Source organism: Anneissia japonica, unplaced genomic scaffold (assembly GCF_011630105.1).
Source record: "Anneissia japonica isolate Jap-2015-1 unplaced genomic scaffold, ASM1163010v1 scaffold16662_len1167910_cov178, whole genome shotgun sequence".
Classification (NCBI taxonomy): domain Eukaryota; kingdom Metazoa; phylum Echinodermata; class Crinoidea; order Comatulida; family Comatulidae; genus Anneissia; species Anneissia japonica.
The window spans coordinates 1,058,261-1,065,488 of NW_022732216.1; positions in this window are offsets into that span (position 1 = coordinate 1,058,261).

A 7,228-nucleotide genomic window follows, 5' to 3' on the forward strand; every position below is an offset into this window, starting at 1 on the left:
GTACTAATGTATTAAAAATAAATATTAATATTATACATTAGAGAAGATGTATGGTATATAGTGTGCTGTCTGTGTTGAGCAACAAAAGCCGTGTCCACACTACCACATTTTACTTGACAAAATTATGTGTCATGCCTAAATATGGTCATGATGACATCACATCATGACCATATATAGGCACATCATGACTATATATGGCCATACAACAGATTTTTTTGTCAAAGAAAATTTGATAGTGTGGACAGAGCTCAACTTGAGAAATAAAATATTTGAATTGCTTATTTTAGTGTATGTAAGCTATTAGCTCATATTAAGACAAAAAATTATATTCCTTGGAACAATGGACAGGGGGGTGGGGGTGGGGGGGGAAGTGTATGTGTATTTTCTACATTAGTAGACTCCTAAAGTTATTTAATAAGCTTTTGAAACCCCTAAATTGTCATATTCTTTGGCTGGAACACTTTTTTTTGTCGGGGACATCACCCACTTCCCCCCCCCCCCTGTTGGGGACCTCAAACTCCCCATCGAGAAAATCCTGGCGCCACCAGTGATAACAGTTGCAGAAATAATACAAAAAGAATAGATAAGCCGTACTAGTGCAATGATAATGAATAAAACACTGGAAACGGTAGAAAAGTGTGCTGCTCTCAGTAAATAATATATATATTATTTTCATACACCCTAGAATTGGCTGAATATCAGTAGACAGCCTGTTTTTATTAAAAGAATGCATAAATCACTAAACTGAATTGTTATGAACTGTGTATCATTGGAAATTTTAGTTTGTTTTTTAATAAGCAATTTAATGTTTTTTTTTGTTTGTTTTAATGTTTAATTTAATGTTAATGTTTTTTGTCTTGAAATATGGTATTAAAATAAATAAATAAATGTTTTAATTTAATTTTTTTTTGACATTTTTTTTTTTCTGATATCAAGAATATTTGAGTATTTTAAGTTAAATATATTGGTGCCAGTGTGCAATGTACAAGATATTGACAATCAAGGACTCGTATCCAAGTAGTATACAATTATATTTCACTTATACAGTTATACAGTGTACGATTATATTTTACATATACAAATATACAGTAAACGAGTATGTTTCTCATAATTGGTTTTTTCATTAGTTCAAAGCTGCATACATGTTATTGTTCCTACGACAGGGAAGCGTTTTGGAGCAATTATTAGGAAGCTTTCACTTGTATAATGATGGATTCACTTATTTGTGACTTTCCCGTGCATTATAGATTTAACTTAAAACCATGTGCAAGAATTTAAATGACAATGAGAAATTTGCATGCACATTCGACCTACCGGTACTTGTGTGTCTGTTATCGCAAAGTCGAAAGCTCCTTATGGTATTTGCCGATACTAGTATTGTACTGAAGTTAACATTTAGTAATATTTCGATGCAATATAACCCCTTTCCAAAGAAAACCACTCTTGATTTCCTGAAGAATTCTCAATAGCTACTAAATGTACCTACTTAAACTACCATTGTTGATGTTAATATTGTTTGTAACGTAAAAATGAGAAAATGTAAATGTTACTTTTAAATCAAACCATTTTTTATATGAATATTGGTTAAACAAATTGTGGTATTTTGAATAGAATGTTCTTTTGATGTGTTTAATTTAGATGTATCAAAATGTATTGTATGTATTGTTGTATATAATTATGATATATGATTATTATATAATTGTGTTCCTTAGTCTTTTATCAAGATGTAGTCCTTTTGTATGTCCCCATCTCTACCATCTTTCATCAACTCAATAAATCGTTGGATTGGATTGATATTATTTGATGTGAACACCAAGGATAATCCACAAAATCTGAGGACTTATTTCCAGTGGAGTCATTCTTGGTTTGGATTGGCCACTATAAACAGGTGACAAGCCCGTTCCCTTTCCCAAGAGGGTGTACTGCCTTCTTCAATGAGCAAATGGGCAATATTGCACACGGGCCCAATCCCTGTCTCTTATACACATCTATGTATGGTTTTTTTTTTTTTTTTTTTTTGTTTTTGAAAATCCCTTACAATTAAACCTTTCCAGATTGTCAATCAAACTTAAAAACGGACCAGTCAAAGCAGGGCTACGAATATTTGTGTGTCCACCAAACACACACGTTGTCTCACGAATGCATACGCTGTCATTTGGTAGGACTTCATTAACAATATTCAAGGGGACGGGGCTTAAGTGAATGGTCCATTCACCACCATTCTCTACTGCTCTGTTTTGCAATTTATGATACCCAAGTTTTTATTTCATTCTTCTGTTACTTCATATTTTCTTAATACCCCCTTACTGGTACTGGTTTATAATGCGCCACTTCCTTGCGGTTATAAAGCGCAGTTCCTTTCCCTGGTCATTGGGTCCACTTGCTAAGTGTTGCTGCTGGTAATCAGCGCAGGAGCGGGCAACCCCACCAGGTACCCATTTATATTCCTGGCTGGGGAGAAGCAATGCAGATACAGTGTCTTGCTCAAGGACACAAGCGAAATGCACAGCGAGGGATTGAAACCTCAACCTCGAGGTTGGGAAACCAAACCGTTCCCGCTGCGCCAAACCGCTTCTACAAAAATCTTGGTTCGTGTGGAAATCGAACCCACGACCTCCGGGTTTGCTACCCAAGATCTACCATCAACTAAACCACTCTCCATTTTTCTAGTGTCTATGCCTGTTTTATTTGAGTTTTTAATCTAATTTTAATGTTTCTTTTTTTTTTTTTTAACTATTTTGATTAGGTTTCTGAAATTTAAAATAATTATGTTATATGTTTTTTTATAAAATGTACTATGTTTCTTATAACATATCCAGAATTAGTGTTATTATTTCATATGAGGTAGTATTATTATTACTAGATTTACACTGCAATTATTATTAGAGCAGTTGCATAAGTGGTTGTTAAAATGCATGGGTCCTGGTAAAAAATCCCGTGACAAGACAGAATTTTTTTTTTCTAACATCTAAAAACAGCTCCACTGCCTAAGCTTTGTAATGAGACTTGGTTTTTAAAGTATGCTGGTTCTGTAGAAAACCAGTAGCTTGATACGAAACAGTTTTATTGGTATAAAAAAATAATCATGCAACAAATGATCATTTTCTTTAATAAGCTGATAGCTTTTTTTTTTAATTAAATGCATATATCTGTTATAAATTTTTATCTTAGTTTATATTATTCTATTAACTCAGGATAACTTGTGAAAATCTAAGGAGTTTTAACCTGTAAAATTGTAGTAAGTAATGTGTTGTAATATATATTGCTAATATGACTACTGTATTTTCTGCGGATTGTCTGTGCAGTATGTACCGCCCTCTCTTTTTTTTTTTGTAAACTATCCGATAGATCATTATGCAAATAAAAAAAAATAAATTGTTCGTTTTAATTACAATTATTTTCAAGTGTCTTTCTTTCGTCTGACATATGAATATATGGATATTTGGATTACTCAATTCAGATTTACTTAGTGATTGGCATGGATGCATAGATTTGTTAAGTATTTCCAAAACAGTAGGCCTACACCACTGATCTCTACTATAATAGCTATTATAATAGAGATCAGTGGCCTATACGCGAATATAATATATAGGTTTCCCTTTAGTTAAAGACCCTTCATATTTACAACAAACACGATTAAATTGTGCATTAGTGAGCAAAGTGCAAATCTAAAATTGAAAATTGTTGTATTATTTTTTGTGTATTTTCTAGGTGTAAGCACATATTTGTTTCCTACCGACCTATCCATTTTTTTTTTATTTCCCCAAAACGTGGCCAACATTTTTTTTTTTTTTGTTGGTACTGTATTATTTTTTATCATATTACTTTAAATTAATGTTTATTTAATATTATAGGATATTATATATTGTTTATAATATATTATACAGTACAACTATAAAAATATGCAGGCCTATATATATTTTCAAAATTTATTCTTTGGAATCTAATATATTTTAATATTTACTGTAAAATTTTCTTACAGTAGTCTGGATTGCTATGGTTATTAATCCAGTCTACTGTAAAAAGTCTATTTGCTGCCCCCTATCACATAAAAGTTTTTTTAAAGAAAAAGATTGAGGGCGTTTTCTATTAAAATACAAAAATATACCGCGAAACGTGAGATTTTGTTATGAAAATGTTGGTTTGATTTATAATCTATATAATAAAACCTTTAATTGTTGTGTATCTGACATATTAAAGTGGCATCTTATGCAAGGAAGAAGTGATAGTCGACCTATCTAGGCCTAGCCTCCCTTACCTTACCCTAATGATTAGGCTAATCTAGGCCTACCCTGTAACCATAGTAGTATATAGGCCTAGCTGCACTGATAAGGCCTGGCCCATCCTATCCTGGCATGAGAAAAGGGCCTTGCTTGGTCGAGCTAGCCAGGTCGTCCTAACTAAGGGCCAAGGCCTACGTGGAAGTGATCAGTTACCAATATCAGGTGGGTAATGTTCATATGTTAACTATACTATCTAGGCTAAATTAATGTAATTTTTCAAAAGGAAAGTATATGTAGGCCTATTACTGTTATTTTTTTAAGACACTTGAACTCCACTTAAAGAGGCAATACCTTATTATGTTGCACATGTCCAGCATCTCATTCCACCTGGCCCTGCACAAAAAAAGGCTGGAATCTGGATGGGCGTTGAATACTTACTCAGCCACCACTCGGCAGTCTGAATGGAGGTTTAGTACTTTACTGAACCTTACCTCAGTCTAGTGGTGAGTTTTCCTTGTGCATATTTCAGCATATTTGTCCCTATACAGTAGTATAAAAGTACCGAAAATTGTGTTGCTTGGCAGATGAATAACAAAATAATTGTACGGAACAAACAATGCCAAAATTCATAAGAGAATACAAGATAGCATACTGATCACCATGTACTACTGCAACTTGTACTCCAGGTTGACGATTATGAGTTAATACTGTATTTTTTAATTTATTTATTCATTAGTTTTTTTTTTATTTTTGTTTTTTAAATTAAATTATTTATGCATTATTCCATCACCATTATTCATTCATCATGAATGTTTATACATTAAATTATTTTACCTTAGTTTTTGAATTGAATTATTTTATTCTTCCCTTTCCCTTTACTTCTTATTTATGCCTTTTAAATTTGTTATTCATTTAATTCATTTGTTCATGCATTATTTTATTTATTTAAACATCCAATCAATATTATATCAGTATCCAATGATTGTTGCTGTATTTTTAATTGCATAATTATTTAAATGAAAATGCTCCATCAGTCTTTTTCCTCATATATTTTTTTATATTAATTACTGTATTATATATATTATACAGTAAAATGTAACTAAATTGACTTTGCCTTTCTTGAATAATTTCTAAGTCAATCTTATTTTACATGCCAAATTATTGATTAACGATCCATAAGTCGAAATTTATCTATGTCAAACGATTTTTCAATGCCACTTTGGATTCGACTTCAAAGGCAAGTTGAACAGTATTATTTCATTCATCCCTTCATACATTATTTCACTATGTATAATTTATACCTATATTTGTGCATTATTATATCAATTCATTCATTTTTTTAATCATTTTACTCTTATTCATGCTAATTAATTTGATCTCATTATATATCCATTCCTTCATTCATTTAATCAAGTTCGTCTTATTTCTTTCCATCTTAATTATTTATTCATTCTTAATTTCTGTATTTATTTATTCATGCATTCATTCAATAATTCTGGCTACCTTTTTCATACATTTTCTTCTTTCAGCTACTGTCTTGCATGTTTTGTGTTTGCATATATTCATATATTCTCGTGTACTGTATAAGGCGACTTAAATTTGAGAACATTTTTGGAGGATCATTTGTATTGTGTAAGATGACCATCTGTTTCACCATCTGAATTCCTCCTTTTGATGAAATCCACTGAGACCAAGCCTGCATTTAGCCTTCAAATCACCATACGTCCAAGTTCTATGCTTGGTATAAAATTAATGCATTTCATTATATCAGCATTTTAAAAGCAATAATTAAAACTGACGAATTAAACAACAAACATTTGTATGGCATTCATTTCTGGTTCGTCAAGCTTACATGGGGACTTTAATAACAGTTACCTGTAGTAGCTTCATTTTAATAGCAAATTTGCGTGTTACGGATGATCCACACATAAAACGAACATGATTTTAAAATAAAACAAAATTCTGAGTTCAAGTATGAGACGACCACCCTGTTTTCAATCGTAATTTGCCATTTTAATATAGCATTTCTATACTTTTGACAACTGCTGCACCTTTTACTGCTTGGAATACTTTCAGATTTTACATACCGATACCCAGCACAAAGGCTTAATAGAAGCTTTTGTATATGATTGTAGGCTTTTTTTCCAATTACAATAAAAGCAGTTTTATTTTAACATAAGTCAGTTAATATTAAGAGTCATATAATTGAGCAATTATGTGGTGAATTACTGGCAACCAAACTAAAGCATCGATTACATAAGATGTGGTCGTTTTATTGTTTGCAGCAGACAACAGCGCTCACTTCAGTTTTGAAAGAAACGCATTTTAGCGAATTTGTTTTATTGTTAGGCTACTCCATGCAAAATGATGTGATGTCCGAAATGAGTCATGAACTAATCTGAGTTGCGTGAAACATAAGTCTGCAAACATACAGCTTCACATTGTCTCATGTTGTTTTGTAATTAACATCCAGAATGAGAGATTAGTCATTAACTCTGCATTTTCCATTAGTCAAGCAAAAATTCTTCTATCAACAATTGATGGAAAAAGAAATTAGAATTTAGTTATGGAATTGCTTGTACCTAAATTGGCTTTTTATTTTCATGCATAAATGTGCTTTTGTATCGTTTAATCCTTCTTTCTGAAAAACTTAATTTACAATGAAAATGGACATATGCACAGATCATTGTAAAGATTGAGCTATTGGTGTTTTTTTTTTAAATACAAATAACACGACCCTCCTGAGGGAATAGACTATAATGATAATGATATAAACAAATAATAATAATGATAATGATAATAATAATGATAATGATATAAACAAATACTGTAGTTAAATAATATTTTATATTTATATGTACAGTGCTATGTAGCATACTATGATGTATGATATTATATTATTATTTATAGTAACAATATTATTCTTATCAATATAGTTATTATTTTTGTGATATTTTATTAATATATAAATGAATATTAATTTTCCAAAGGAATTTTTAAATGGA